Source organism: Dreissena polymorpha, chromosome 6, assembly GCF_020536995.1.
Source record: "Dreissena polymorpha isolate Duluth1 chromosome 6, UMN_Dpol_1.0, whole genome shotgun sequence".
Taxonomy (NCBI): Eukaryota; Metazoa; Mollusca; class Bivalvia; order Myida; family Dreissenidae; genus Dreissena; species Dreissena polymorpha.
This window is the reverse complement of record NC_068360.1, coordinates 71,512,348-71,529,066: the sequence shown is the minus strand read 5'-3', so window position 1 is coordinate 71,529,066 and position 16,719 is coordinate 71,512,348. Positions and strand designations below refer to the sequence as shown.

Here is a 16,719-nt window from a genome sequence, read left to right as displayed (position 1 = left end):
TACATGCCATTTTTTATGACATACACTTTAACTAATATGAAGTTAACATTTACAATTAGTCACACGAAATCGTTAACATGTTTCAATCAATGTTTCAAGTAAATACTTTTTTATTTGAACCACACAGGGAACACTCAACAAATCTTCAAAATATTTCGCTAAGACACTTGGAGCATCAAAAAACCAGGCTTCAAAGCCCACACACAATGTTTTAGAGAACACAACCCAAGGGCTAAATAAACAATATTTACATAACGTTATTTAAAGTGGATAGTTATACAAATCTTCCGCTTTGCTGCTTACATAGTCGACTTCAAGATAAGCTATCGTTTCGTTAAATATCATCGTCACGGGAGAGAACATACATTTAATCATTCAGTACTAAAAAGCTATTGGGGCCACATTTATGACAAGACAAATTATAACATTGTTATGTTCATATTTCTTTGTGAAAAATATAATTATTTAAGTTAAATATATATCATATTTTTTCGCATTTTTAAGAATTCTAAACTTAATACGGCTAGTTTTTTAACACTACTTTGTTTAAGTAGTTCGACAAATTTGATCATATCGAATGTTCAGTTCAATTCAATGTTACAAACGTTTTCAGGAAGAAAAAAAGACTTAAAAGTTTTATGTTGCTTGTTGAGATATTTCGTACGTTTTTTTTTAAATAATTGTATTTAAGCAAAACTTATTTGAATATTTATTAACGTCAACATATAATTAAATTTAATCGCGACATTACATATGTTTTAAGATAGAACAGTTAGATTATTTATGAACACTGTATTGAATATGTGGTACAGACAAACACAAAAACACATAATACAGTAATATGTTTTTAAATGCACCCACATGAATATCAGGGCAAGACTTTGAATCATTTTGCGAATAAAGCGTTTGTTAAGGATTATATACACCGCATGATATAACCCTTACAAAGTCGCAATTGTTTTCATGTTTCCATTAAAATAATAGAAGGGTTACGTTTACTTGTTCTAACAGCGTTGATCGTGCGGAGATTAAACTTAAGCAGCGCATGATAAGAGAATTTCGTGAAATTGTGATCGGTATAATCTTATATATCCTTGAAATCGGTACTGGCTGTCACAATCCACTATTCTGTCACCTCAACTGAATAGCGTGTTATCTTACCTGTATTATGGTTGTAATTTGACCTTCCATTCACGATATGAATATTGATATATGTCATATATATCTAACGGTAAGTCTCCAAATCGCTTCATAACCGGGTTTCAAGTTGAGCGTGGGATAAGGATTTCAATACTTAATTCAATATCAAAATCAGTATCGCTATATACCTATCATTTTCGATTTAATCGGATTTATGTCTCGCTCGTATGTTTGCGTCACCAGTTAAAAATACCTTTCCTTTCTTTCGATTTCGATAAAAATATCAAAATCAATATATTGAAATATACACAAAGAATGAGCAGGGGAAATTTCCGATGCAATATATATAACATATAGATATGCATCGGATTCAATATATAGAAACATAATCTAATTTAAGCCTAACAAAACAATAAATGTCTCGAGCCATTCGCTCTTTAGTGTTGTAATTGTAAATTGTTCATGGAATTGAATAGATTAAATTGTATAATTTAGACTGATTCTTATCTACTGACTTCAAATTGTCACACTTTGATGGCAAAATATCAGAGCCTTGTGGCGGCCATGGCGTCGTCTTAGGTACAACACCATTAATGGAAAGTGGGCATAATTCTCAGGTATGCATATGGTACAACACCATCAATGGAAAGTGGGTATAATTCTCAGGCATGCATATGGATTGCATCTGGTAAAGCTGTGGCAGCTATAAAAATGACACACCTGGCCTGTCCTGTTTGATTGACCATGGACATGTTTCGGTTTGAGCTCGATTGAATAAATCGGGTAAATGTTTACTTTTAACACTTCGTTCTTCAATACATCTTTATATAAATACATTTGCAATACGAGGAAATAAAATGAGACATTGCTAAAACTGACATTTTGTCAGAAAACGAATTTTGTATATTTTGTTTTGAAACATCCATGCATATCATGTATTAAGATATCTTTATTTCCAAGCAATCAAATAAACAGTTAACTTGAAATTTGTCTAAAAGCTCAAAGTAACATTTTCTTTAGAGTGCCACAAGGCTCTATGTGCAATGAAGTTCTACTTAGAGATATGTCGCATTGAGGTGATTGATGTCGCGAAAAAAAGAAACTTTTTGAAATAATTGAGGAATATATGTATAATTTATTATATATGTGTAGTGTAGGAGAACACTCTCATGACAAGTAATATAATGCAATTGATATCATTCAGTTCTGTTTTTGTCATGCAAAATGCTCTTGGATTTTACACATCTATTTACCAAGTTTGTTACATACGTTACTCTTGTTACTGTGCTGGCTAAATGTGAATTAGTAGAGTACCATTATGATGCGATCCGATTTTTTTTGTTACGTGGTATGTGATTTCGTTGGTAGCTGTACCAGTGGAAGTTTATCCGTAAGTAGCTATTCAGGAGTGATGTGATTGTGTCTGTATATGTGGTAAATGCAGTTAATCAGAAGGTAAGAATTCTGAAGAGATGCTATTTGATCGGTAACCTTTCGGAGTTTGCGGGGGGATTATTTGTTGATTAATGCACTGGTAAGATGTCAATTGATCGGTAGCACTGCTTATGAGATAAAAATGAATTATAAAAAATGATGGATAACTTTTATTTCTTGCGAATGTTCAAGTAAATTCAAATCTTTCCTGAGATGTTTAGTTACAAACTGCTGGCACAATCGGAGCAGATTGCTAGAAAATGTCCGTATCATCATTTGGAAGTGAAAGCATGCGTTTGAAATTATGAATTTAGTATTTCATTGGCAATGCTTCTAAAACCGTATAAATGTTTCAGGTAAAGTTACACAGAATTTCTGAAGTACCCAGTTAGGAAGGTTCATTTTAAATGGTACCGCATACAAAAACACACTTTCATCCTATTACCAAAAGCAAATCGATAGTATAACAACGATCGTATACACTTTAGCTTTATACTATCGCTATTTTTAGATATCACTCGGATTTTTCTAAAAACTGGAGGATCTGTGTTTGTTTTGAGAAACAAAATTGTCATAATAAAAGATGTTTGATAATTATTAATGGAACAAGGAAGGAAATAATAGAATAAAAAGAATATTGTGTGAGTTTTGGATAAAGATCAAGCTTATTACGCTCGGCTCAAACTATTATAGCGCTCGGTAATCCTCGCGATACCATGGCTCTAAGCCTCGCATGTTACACTTAATATTTATCCAAAACTCACATAATATTCTTTATGTATTCAAAAGGAACATGATATCAATCTTGAATGAACTGGGAAGTAATTTGTAACATGAATATGTCTATGAGATGGCAATAAATAAGCACCATTACCGTGTTTATGGGATTTTTTAGTAGTTAGCAACGAGGCGATGTGTGTCTGGTGAAAAGTAATACGAACCATGGCGGTGTTTGTTCGGCGTAAGCTGAATAAGCCAGCTTTTCACCCTGACTTGACCTTTGTAAGTGTCCAATAATACTCAAATAAAATTTCCCGCGGCTAGGTACGAATGAATACACTTCATTTATTCCATTGGCTGATTTGAGTATAACACCAGAACATTGGAAACATATCCGTGTCTTTGTAACACTGTTTTACTGCATGAAACAATTTTATCACTAATGAAAAGGCCCAATAGATAGAACAGTTTTACAATCAATTTTCGACATAAATACAGTTTGTGCGTTCACCTTTTATTTTCAAAGAATTACCAGCGCAAAAGCGTTTAACTAAAGGCTATGTTGTCATATTTAGTACTTACTTGCATTGCATTTCAACCCGCGAGGTTTCGGGTCAATACGCGGCCATTTTGTGAAAGTCAGAGTTTATATACAGTTCATCACCGGAGTTCGCAAAAGGGGTTGCGATCATTGTGTCTTACTGACAATAACGTAGTGACTGTAATGCATTGCATTCCAATCCGCAAGGTATCAAGGTCAGTTTGCGGTCAGTTGCAGAAATCTTTATATAAACGCCGTCTCGTAAACTTTGTGCACTTGAAGTCTGTTTTGATCAGAAAGATACTAAATAAAGATATTCGGCGATATTATTGTGGTATGTCAATCATCGATTTTTAATATGGTTTCAAAATTTGCATGATAAGGACCAATTTTGATAAAATTAATTAGAAATATTTATCCATTTAGACCAGTTTATTAAGCATGACCACAATAATTCGCTATACTATAATTATGCAATTAAATAAGATTCGAGTATTGCCGGCTGACCTATATGCACTCGTTTATTTTCATGTTTCTTGTGTTTTTCTATTCTGTAAATATAGATATCTGAGTAATAATATCACATAAAGCAAAATAAGCCACGAAATCTGGCGCAACACCCCGTAATTGATTTGCTTATGATGTAGCTAACAACTGCGCAGAAAAAAGGCATCCGCTACTTTTTATCTCATAGAGATAACTTTTGATCGTTCATAAACATCGACCACAATCAACGCCGTATATCTTTTTTAAAGATATTTCTTGTTTGATGTTAAGCTGTCAGCGCCATGACTTTGTTTCTGAGATTGAAATATTGGTTCTTATGACTAAATTTATGTGATTGGTAATGAGTAGCACGACTGATGTTTTAGATGCGTATTAGCTAGTTCCAGTTCTGTTTATGAGTTCGTACTATGACTGTGTTTATGAAATGCAGTCAAGCTAAAATCTGTTTGTTTGTTTTTATATAAAAACATGCTGCTTGTGTCACATGCATCTTTAACTGTAACTCCATGTTGTATTTCCATTTCGCGTGATATTGCATGACCCTATGACATATTGTAGTATCCATATTCATGAAGGCGATAATTGCTTTGTGTAAACTATATATGCTATGGGGAATAATAACATTATACATTCTTTTTGTGGCACATTTATGATGAGATGTCAGACAGCCACGACTCACTGTTGAAATCCTTGACTCTGGACCTTCATGCTGATAATCTACTCTTGTTATGATAAGTTTTTTTCAAATTTTATAAAAAGTCATTTTACACTGTACCTATTATCGTGGATGTTGCTGTTGAGTTATTGACTTTTGTGTGTGTGTGTGTGTGTGTGTGTGTGTGTGTGTGTGTGTGTGTGTGTGTGTGTGTGTGTGTGTGTGTGTGTGTGTGTGTGTGTGTGTGTGTGTGTGTGTGTGTGTGTGTGTGTGTGTGTGTGTGTGTGTGTGTGTGTGTGTGTGTGTGTGTGTGTGTGTGTGTGTGTGTGTGTGTGTGTGTGTGTGTGTGTGTGTGTGTGTGTGTGTGTGTGTGTGTGTGTGTGTGTGTGTGTGTGTGTGTGTGTGTGTGTGTGTGTGTGTGTGTGTGTGTGTGTGTGTGTGTGTGTGTGTGTGTGTGTGTGTGTGTGTGTGTGTGTGTGTGTGTGTGTGTGTGTGTGTGTGTGTGTGTGTGTGTGTGTGTGTGTGTGTGTGTGTGTGTGTGTGTGTGTGTGTGTGTGTATGTATGTGTGTGTGTGTGTGTGTGTGTGTGTGTGTGTGTGTGTGTGTGTGTTAACTAGAATTCAGAATGCACAAATATTGAAGTTGTAATATAGCAAGTTGTTAAATTACTAAGCAACATAAACATTATGTTTTGAAAAGTGGACATTGCTTAGGCCTAAAAGTAAGCTGTTAAATAAAAAATAAGATTAGGTACATTGGCTTTACTAATTTTGTGAACTTATTTTTACTGAAGACTGGTTTTTGTATACTTCAAGAGGCAATTTGAGATAAAAACATCAACCGATGTTGATATTAACATGATAAAATGAAAACAAAAATGATAGAAAGCTCAAGCTTGAGTTTCAAAAACATTTTCAAGTAGGCTCGAAAAATTTAGGGTCGATCAAAAAAGTCTTAAATAAAATCTTATAATTACGTTAAAAGGATTTCATGTTAATTGTTTTGTTTTACAAAAACATTAAAATAAACAGTTTTGAAACATTGAAATAAATACGTTTGTACAATGCAAATTTTTAGGCTACACACAACTGCGAAAATTTAATTGCAATAATAAAATAAGATAAATTGTCACTTAATACTTTTTCGCAAGATTTAGTAATATAAGAACAATATGTATGAGCTATCTGTTTAGAGCATAATAACTTTTAGTAGCATTTGTTTCCAAAAATATTGAAATATACTTGTATTATAAATGTCAATTTTATTCAACTTCAAATATACGCCATAAAGCGAGAATTTCCAATAGTTGTTAAAGTCATTTTAAGATTACTTTCAAAATCAGAAAAGTATTTAGTATCAAATAAATACCATACACTGATAATTTCTTTAAGTTTTAATTCAATTAGAACTTGTTTTCTCTTAACGCCGCTTACAATTTGACATTTCAGTTAAAAAAAGTGACATTTTATCGATTAACGTCTTTTTTGGCGAAAATAAAAACAAGAAAATATGATGAAAGCAGACAATTATCAATAAAACTTAAAAATATATTTTAACCTTCATTCTTTGAATTGTATCTCTGATAAAGTTATACCATGCTCATAAAAAATGCACTAAGAGCTGTTTCGCTTTCACCCATCGATGTAATATTTTAGATGTTTTTTTTTATTCTATACATTTTCGACCGCATTGTTGACTCATTACGTACACAATATACTTAATTATATCGGCAATATATTTGATGGTGTATGTTTTTTTTAATCCGTTTTGACAATATTATACATTTCTCCACTCGCAATAAGCGATTGGCTTCCGCCAAATACCTAAATCGAAATAAACTTTCGTCGATATTTTACCTTTAATAAATTCATATAAACTTCATGTGTGCGGTTTTTCTGGTTTCACCAGAGTCGGGAATGCCTTTGTTCGGGCTCATATTAACTGGTTCATGAAATTTGTCACGGGAAAGTAAGACGTGTAAGCATCTTACATATTTCACGTGTGTCTGGACACCGACTAGTATGGTTATTGGTAACATTAATCAGTTATCATGCGGTGATTTGATCACTTTTATATTTCTTGATGTTAAACTTTTTGATAAAATATTTCAATGACTGAAAGCAGTATTCCTTTATATAATATGATATGCCTGATGAACACTTTGCATGGTCCGACACGGCAATATTTCACAGCTTCTCGTCCAGCTTTTGAAGCGCCTTCTGATCAGTTTTAAAACATCATTAGCGTTAGAATTAGAGAGTTATAGAAACTTGTTTATTTTCTGTGTGTGTGTGTTTGAATAAAATATGACAAATAAAACAGTTTTTGGTGACATGAAGTAGGTATATGAAAATAAGTACATTGAGTAGTGTCGGTGGTGTTTATTAGCGGCGAACTGACGGGTTGATGTTATGGTTGTTGTACTACCGGTTTACTGTCGTGATATTGTGTGGCATTACATGGTTCGGATATTTTTTAATAAGAACACATGCAGTTTCATTTATTGTAATGAAATAAAACCCAAATAAGTTAAATGACTGTAAAAAGCTCACAGGCGACGGTTTTGAAAAAAAGTACTATATTAAAAAAAGGTCCTTCTTACAATTCCTTGTCCTTGTAAAATGTATTTACCATTTTAATTGCAGTGTGGGTATGGAGCTGTTTATACAATTCGGTGTGATTACACTTTTCCAAACATATTTATTATAATTGCATGTGTAACTTGACCATTGATTTTTTTAACTTTTAAATCTAGAAAATGTATATTGCGGGATAATGCGCCGAACCATTATTCTGACACGATTCATACATTTTACTATAAAAAGGTGGAACATATTGTATTTTGAAATTTGACACATATGTTGTGGAGTCGGGTCGGCTAAGGGGGATGGTTTCGGGATATTTGCAAGTGTGCGACATGCATTCGATTGTGTTTGCATCTGATGAATCCATGTGACATTGGAGACCGGATATGATTCTAATTGTTCCCAATCATCTGCAACTTATTGTTTTTATTAAGTAAGGCGTTTTCATTTAGAACAATCATAAAGAAAGTTTTTCGATCATGTTGGTGTGTTATTCTTTCGAGAATTGAAATGGATTTTGGTTACATTTAAATGTATTCGGATACATAATTACCTGTTCATATGTTTTAAGGAAATTGTAAACAAAACTACAAAAACGGTACGAACATTTCGAAAACACTTTCACTAAAAACGCGCATGCAAATAATAAATACAATTAATGCAGACGATATATTGGTAAGAAACACGCCTTAAATTTGCAGAAATAATAGAACAGTAAGACATAATTATTATTTTCTAAATCCCACATTATGCCGACATGAGATAAAATCCAAACATATCAATATATAATGGCAATAAGAGGATTATATTTAAATAATAACGAATGAAAAAAACATGAACATAGTAGAAGAAATAGATGATATCAACACTGTATGAAAACGCGTTTCATTTGACAAAATAAAGAAGGAAAACGTACACGAAAAGAAATTAACCAGCCCGTGAAAGTATCGTGGAAATTAGAAAATCACAATAGTTTTACTACAATTTGTCGTAGGGACCTGCGGTTTATTAAGATAATAACAAAAACGTGGTATTTATCCCGGTATGTGAAGTCAATTAGAAGCAACCCATTAGTGAGCAATTTCAATTACTGCCATACCTACTTAGCGACCGATGATACTCGAAGCTTTATAATACTGAAATAATTCAAGCGAAAGGTTCTTTAGCGAAGATGTTGCTTTTTAAGAATAATAAAATAATGACCACTTTTAATATTGTTAAGTTATCGTTATAAAATTGATTGGATTGAAATGGTAGAGATTTAACGTAATTTTCAAGGTCAATGTTATATTTAGTTGAAGATTCCTATTATTTGTTTTGTTATTAATTTATATCACTAAGCATACAAACAACAAAGCTAGTATAAACAATTATAATTGAATTAGAATAACAAATAGCGCCTTCATGTCGTACAACGTAATTTTTAACTGTAATATGTTGTTACATTTTGACCATACCTATGTTACAAATTACATAACAAGTACGCATCAAAAACATATAAACAATTACTATGCTCGTAATACTTAATTAACATGTTTATGTTCTCCTTTGTTAACGCCAATATATTTTTGTATTGTTTCAATGATTGCACTAAAAACAATTTAGAACAATGAGTATTATGTTATTTAATGCATCATAAATCCAATGAGTTACTATAATGTGACGCCTGTTCAAATCTGTGTCTGGAAACGATTTCAGTCGCGAATTAAATAAGATCATTAGAAAATCTTGAATAAATGTTCAGTACATAGTTTATTGGCATATTTAAACGTGCCTTTGTCCATATACACTATTTTACTTCAAAGCAGAACAAATGAATTATACAAATGATAAACTGTAATTAAAAAAGCACATGAGCACACATGAGCACAAATTATATCTCACATGTGTATGGCGAAAGTCATCGTAGTGTCACATTTATTAGGAACATTAAAAACTGTTACTAAAAGGTGATCCTCTATATCGCTACAGTTTTTTTTAACTTTATCTAATATGTGTATATAAATGCGCACTACCACCTCAATAATCAATTCCAATTTATGTGCCTAAGGCCGTATACAGTATATTTGCAGGTAGAAGCAGTTTGTATTGCTATTACTTCACAATATAGCTATCCATACAGTTCAATATAATGGTATGATTGCTACAGTTTAAGGACAAACAATTACATTTGCTTTCAAATCAGTTAATGCCATACTGCAATAATCACACATTTTGTCCTTTGTATTGATTCTGTATTTATGTATACATGAATCATGATAATCTTAACGCCACACACCTTGAAATGAAAGAAAATATAAGTAATAAGAAACATATTGTTTCTATGCAAATTAGAATGAATATATCTGGTGGTAACAAGGTAGAAATCCGTCTTTTTGCGCTCGAAAAACCTAAAAATAATCGCGTTTGTTGAAATGGACGTATACGTCTAGAAATCCTTCTTTCGGTTATAAAACGGTACCTTTGAAAAATAATAAATTAATTTCTAAGTAGGCTTTATATTTAATTTTAACTTTGCCAATTAGAATATAGCTGGTGGTTACAAGATAGAAATCCGTCTTTTTTGCGCTTTAAAACTTTAAAATTATCGCGTTTGTCGAAATGGACGTATACATATAGAAATCCTACTTTCGGTTTAAAAATTAAGAAAGAAAAGTTACTTGCTAACTAGGCTATAGATTAAATGACATTTTTGCACACTTTCAAATTGCATCTATATGTATTGATAAATATGTATTTCATTTCAAGGTGTGTGGCTTTGAAAAAGTTATAAACGCACATGCATGTATACAAATAACATTTGAATTTAGGTAAAATAAACACTATTTATTTCACAAGTTCACTTGTACAAAACGTTTGCAATTTCATCTGTATTGTTCTTGAATTTCGAATACTACTGTGGTAGTGGGTGAACTTATTGTAATAGTAATTTCTAACTAAAAAGAATTGATCTATTAATAAAACTAACATTGATTGATCATTTATCAAAACATATTATAACATACATACTTAAAAAAATCCAATGATAAAAATATGTGTGTTTTATTAAAGCACGTATGATTTATTTTTAGACACAGAAGACTGAGAAGCTGAAAACAGTATGCAATTGTAACAGTCCATAATTCGGCAAAATCGACATTTGTATTATTACTTTTTTCATCGATGCCATAACTGATTCACATGAACCGTCTAAGTCAAACTGAGAATCGTATTTATATCCAATGCTAACATTTGCTCGGTTATACAGGTTGTTTACAATCTATTACAACGTTGTCTATAAATTGTAGTTTCTAACAGATTGAGTTCTTAAAGTTATCCTGAGCATTAACCACATAAGACATTAATGGAAAGATGACGTGAAGCTCAGTCTTGCACAATTTAGTTCACCTGTTAAGAGTGAACAATTAACTAACAAGAAATAATCACTAATGCATGTAGAGTAATACACACCTGACCGTTGTATATGTTAAGTATGGTTAAGTACTGCATGCTTTCCATTTGCCAAATGTTCAATCTTAAAGAAATATTGTATTATACGGAAATACTACCAACCTGATGAAAACATTTTATTTACATCAAGAAAATATGTACAATTGTTAAAATTCATAAAAACAATTGATAAATTATAGTTAACACTTAATACTTCTAATTATATTTAACTCTAGTCATATTTAATCATAATAACAATAATAAACACAATATTAGTGAATGACAAATTGTTAATACTGAAAATATGGTGATGTTAATAAAGAAATACAACTAATTATCAAACAACAAATCAGATACATTTATAATAATAATAATAATAATAATAATAATAAAAATAATGATAATAGTAATAATCATAATAATAATAATAAAAATAATGATAATAATAATAATAATAATAATAATAATAATAATAATAATAATAATAATAATAATAATAATAATAATCCTAGTCATTTATTTATTTCATACATTTTCATATATTAACTGTTATCTTGGGTCTTTTAAGCAAGTACTGAAATCGGCAAATGACGGGCTATAGTATTTCATAAAACTCCATTGATTGTTTTATTCTCCTTTTTCAAACAGTATAACCTTGTTTACGTCTCGACCTGTTCTACATCCATTTTACTTTCAGTGCGGTTAATTATCTAAACAACGTTTTTAAAAGTGAATTATAAGGTGATGGTATATTGGGAAAGTAAATTGTTTGGACATTTTTTACAATGCAACATGGCTTTTGTTTTGTATATTTGAAATATGCATTAAAATGATACACAGGAGTAGACCGGTTTTATGGATTTACAAAGCAATTGTTTCAAAATAAGGAAATTTGGTCTAGGCCTTTAAGTTTGCGGTAAGTATTTTGCTTTACTTAAACGTCACGAGCTCGAAGGATAATTAGCCATATTATTGTTATCTTATCGTCCCTCACTTAATTAGGAGGGTGGTGATTTAGATGGCATTTTATTTCATCATGATAACATTTTTCTTAATGTTCCAAAAATGTTTTTGAAGGAAAGCGAGACTTTGAATAATATGCCACGAAACCAAATTGTTCAGTAAAACGCTTATTGAGGAACCAAAATCATATTAGTGCTTTAAAGGAGTTGCTCATATAATAATAAATAAACAACTACAACAACTCAACTACAAAACTCACCAATGAAAGGCACAAGTAATTAAATACTCAAGATTGTGACAAAAATACAATCAATGATTGAGTAGACTATATAGTTGTTTATTCTATGGTTTAAGGCAAGAGCATGCGTATTGGGTTGTAAATCAGATATAACTACATTATATTGTGTTCGTTGTTATTCACATAGTGTTAAGAACTGGCTAAAAATACATATAATCGCAATCTGCAAACGTAATAATTTGTACTTTCAAACTGACATATCAAATATTAAAACAATAAAGCAAGGTAAAATTGTTCAAAATGAACTGTTTCCTTACCTTAAAAAACAGCTAAGTTTATTTAAAGTTTTTATGTCCATCCAATTACCTCGTTCATTTAATAGCTCGAACATACACATGGCATTTATAGCGAATGCACAAGACCGTCACTTGAGGCGAATTGTGTGCTATTAAACGAAACCGCCGCTTTTGTAACATAAGTATCCGGTTAGTTGAAAAACATGGGCACCAGGGGGTTGGGCTTTTTTCTTTATATGTCTATTTATGGCTATAGAAAAACCTTTTTAACATTCTGGAGGCCACATTTATTGCCCCGTCTTCATGAAACTTGGTCAAAAATGTGTCCCAATGATATCTCGGACAAGTTCGAAAATGGTTCCGGTTGGTTCAAAAACATGGCCAGGCGGCGGGGCATTTTTCCGTATATGGCTATGGTAAAAACATGTCAACACTCTGAGTCACATTTATAGTCCAATCACCATGATAAAAAATTATTATGTGATTATGAGTTTTCTTCGGAAACATTAATACCCAGCCTCATACGATAATGGCACTTATGCTTACATGTTTGTTGCCTGCATAACTGCAGAATATTAGCTGTTTTCTTCCAATTTGTTATTTGTAATAACAACAGCTTGCTTAATATGTGTTATGTTTTATAAATTGCTTAATTTGTTTTATACCAGGTGTATTGATATTTGTTAATGAATTATGAAGTTTTGATGAAATATCATTAAACTGTAAAAACTGTAAAATGTTCATGCATTATTTTATTACACAGACTAAAATCGTTACTACAGAGGTTAATGAAGAGACTGTATCACACAAATGGTTGCATAAGCTCCTCTGTAGAAGCCGGTACACATTTCATTTACTTAATCACAATGTACATAAGAGGACATACTTTCCAAATTTAGATGATGCTTTTTTACAACATACGGAATTCATATGTTCTTTTCATTAACTTTTGTATTCTGCGAGAGTTTGCCGATATTTGTCGAGTTACCTATCTCTGTTATTTACGTCTCTGATAAAAATAAAACATGTCTGCGCACCATACGCTCCTTTACGAAAGCATTACGAGTCATAACCGGCCGTCTACCACTATCGTATGAAATGAGCCCCGGCAATCTCACATCACATGTATATTGAAGTCGTGAAATAGGATAACGCATTGCTTTAGATTTGTCTTGTTGAAATAGGCCTTCAAATGATATAAAGGTTAAGTATTCTGCTTTACTTAATCGTTACCATATCATACGTTTAATATAAGCGGTGTATTAAGGAGAGTGGTGAATTGGATGACTTGATATTTTATTTCATAATGAAAACAGTTTTCTTATAGTTCAAATATATTTTTAAACTGAGATGGAGAATTCGAAAAATATACCACGAAACCAATTTTTTAAAGATGATGTGTACAATAAAACGCTTATAGAGGAACCAATCATATTGTTGCTTTAAAGGAGTTGCTTAAAAAGAAATAAATAACTACAGCAACTTCAACTACAAAACCTACCGATGAAAGGCATAACAACAATTCATAAAATACTCCAAATAAGTGACAAAAATACATTCAATGATTGAGTAGACTATATATTTGTTTAATCCATGGTTTGATGCATGAGTATGCGTATGAGGTTGTAAATTAGATATCAAGTACCAGATATTTCGTTCGTTTTTATCCACATAGTGTTAAGAACTGGCTAAAAATACATATTATCGCAATATGTAAACATAATAATTTGAACTTTCAAACTGACATATCAAATATTAAAACAATTAAGCAAGGTAAAATTGTTCAAAACGAACTGTGTCCTTACCTTAAAAACTGCAAAGTTGATTTTAAGTGTCCATGTATATCCCATGACATTGTCCCGTTTATTGAGAGTTCGACAAGACCGCCACTTGAGGCGAATTGTGTGCTATTCAACGAGACCGCCGCGTTTGTAACATAAGTATCCGTTATTATCTTAAAGGTGTGATAAACTGGTATGAAGGACATTTGAAAACAGGTTGACCAGATTACATGGAAAACTAAGTTTAAAAATAAATCGGAAAGAACGTGTAACTATCGTTGTCTTAGTCGTTTAGATCCGGGATGATCCGTGAAGATGCCGTGTTGGTCCTCGCTTATATGGGATTAGTCGGGTCTTTGTTGTGTTAGTACGTAGCGCTGTCGGGACTGTCCGGGACAGTCCCTGTGAGCGTGTTGATTGCGTGTTGCGGCCGGGGTTGTTAGTGTTAGGTCCGTGTCTTGTCATGGGTGATGGTCTTTGGAAGATCATTTACGTTCAAAGATCTCCAAAGTCGTCCCGGATTTACTGCCGATTCCACCCGTGCTTAATGGGGACTGGGGTCTAGTATTTCTTTAGCTTATTATGTCAAGTAGACAAGGATGATGGATAAAACGAGTTGAAGAATTTCTGTGTCCAATATTCAAAAGTATTTATTTTCCATGGAGTAACAATTAATTAAAGACATTCGTCGTGTTTTTCTTCAATCTGTTCGTAGTTTTAATTTAAATATATTATAACAGTCGGCATGCCGATATAATGCGAATCGATTTAACATAATAGTATTCAATTTGGCATGTTAAAAAACATTCATTTAAAAAATCAACATACCAGATGCAATATCATTGTAATCAAGTAATTAATTGTACAATATCACAACACGCACATTGTGCACTTCAGGCTGTAGCGCGGTAGAGACGATCAAGCCATGGTGAAAGGATATTTTAGATCACGAAAAGCACTTAGTTAGCCAACAATAGCCGAAGTTCCGTCAAATTAGCTGTCGCTTCACGTGTGACTTTGTCCGGTTTGGGTGCCTGGGTAACAAGCGCCTGTTAAGCAACTAATGGCTAGATAACAAGTAAAGAATTATGAAATAATAATACAAGACAGAATGCTTAGCCAATAAAGTAAGCATAGCGTTCATAATAATAACTTTATCATTATCAACAGCAGCAACAAAAGCATCGTATTCATAATTAGAAGAAGTAGAAGCACCACTATAATCATTTTCAACAACAGCAACACAAACAACCTCCATATCATCAAAATCTTTAACATAAACATGAACAGTATTTTTATTTTTAAAAGCACATTTAATGCAATATTTCACCATGTCCTGCAGTGTGAGTTGTGCAGGTCAGAGTTTATTTACAGGTCCTGTAAGCGTCATTGCGAATGTCCTATGGGCGGACCTTTACAATGGTCTGGAAGCAATATCTTCACTTTATTGAAGTGTACGTAAAGAATATATACTGGTTGACCTCAAATACAAAGGTCTATAATAGGTCATGCACTAGCATTTAGAGAATATTTGCCACACATTGTTTTTGCGTACATGAAAAAAATTAAATAAATTACGTTAATAAAAGGATAAAGGTACCATAGATAAAATGTCGTGTACTTGTGCAATTCATAACGTATACTAGTATATATTCTAAGCACTTCCCAACGTTTACTTGTATATGTTTCCGAACAATTTAAATTTTTGTCTGCGTCATAACAGATCTTCACAGAATTGTGCAGGATAGTTCAACTTTCAAAATGAATTGCAATTGCATAAAACTCTAATGCTCTGACACAATATCTGCTAAGCTTTATATTGTGTTTAATAAATCAATATTTTATTTGATTTGAAAAAAGTAAGATCAGTATACAATATAATGTAAATAAAAGTGAATTGGTGAATATATTTGTTCGTTCGTAAGATTCGAGGACTGGAAAAGAGAGACTTTTTGTTGGTTTTTAGGTTAAAAAGCACTACCTATCGATACGATATTGATCCTTATAATTTGCAAAGAATAGGTCGAAAAATAGAATGCATAGAATGTTATTTAACAAACAATGCACACCAGGATTTGCTGAACTTGTGTTTCACAATTTCCCTTTATTTAAGGTGATTTCCCTTTCTTTCTTCTACGCAAGCAGCGTCTTGATTCGTAAACGGTACATAGCGCTTCCGTAGTTTACATGTTTAACGCAGTCTTTAAATATTAAGAAGATATTACTTCTACTACTTAAACATAATCGGACTGAATGAATTTTGTTTTGACCGACAGTATCTTTTTTCGATATTTATCCTTTCCATTTTATACGATGCTATTATTGTTTGCACCTTTCACGTAACGAATTGAATGGGTTGGAATTGGGTGGATAGGTATGTCAGTTATCGGAAGTGTAGCACACACAAAGCGTTACTATGCATTTATACCG

General features: G+C 32.2%; 3 protein-coding genes across 3 annotated transcripts in view; all 3 read right to left on the bottom strand.

Annotated features, from left to right (window-relative positions):
- Positions 1-14,425, bottom strand: part of LOC127836584 (uncharacterized) — a 39,294-nt gene extending 24,869 nt beyond the window's left edge. The window contains exon 1 of the mRNA XM_052363246.1: positions 14,314-14,425. The gene's annotated coding sequence lies outside the window, so the exon portion shown is untranslated. The remainder of the gene's footprint in view (positions 1-14,313) is intronic.
- Positions 1-16,719, bottom strand: part of LOC127835792 (uncharacterized) — a 343,344-nt gene that overhangs the window by 76,163 nt on the left and 250,462 nt on the right. The gene's annotated exons all lie outside the window — the stretch shown is intronic.
- Positions 1-16,719, bottom strand: part of LOC127835795 (uncharacterized) — a 563,233-nt gene that overhangs the window by 417,346 nt on the left and 129,168 nt on the right. The gene's annotated exons all lie outside the window — the stretch shown is intronic.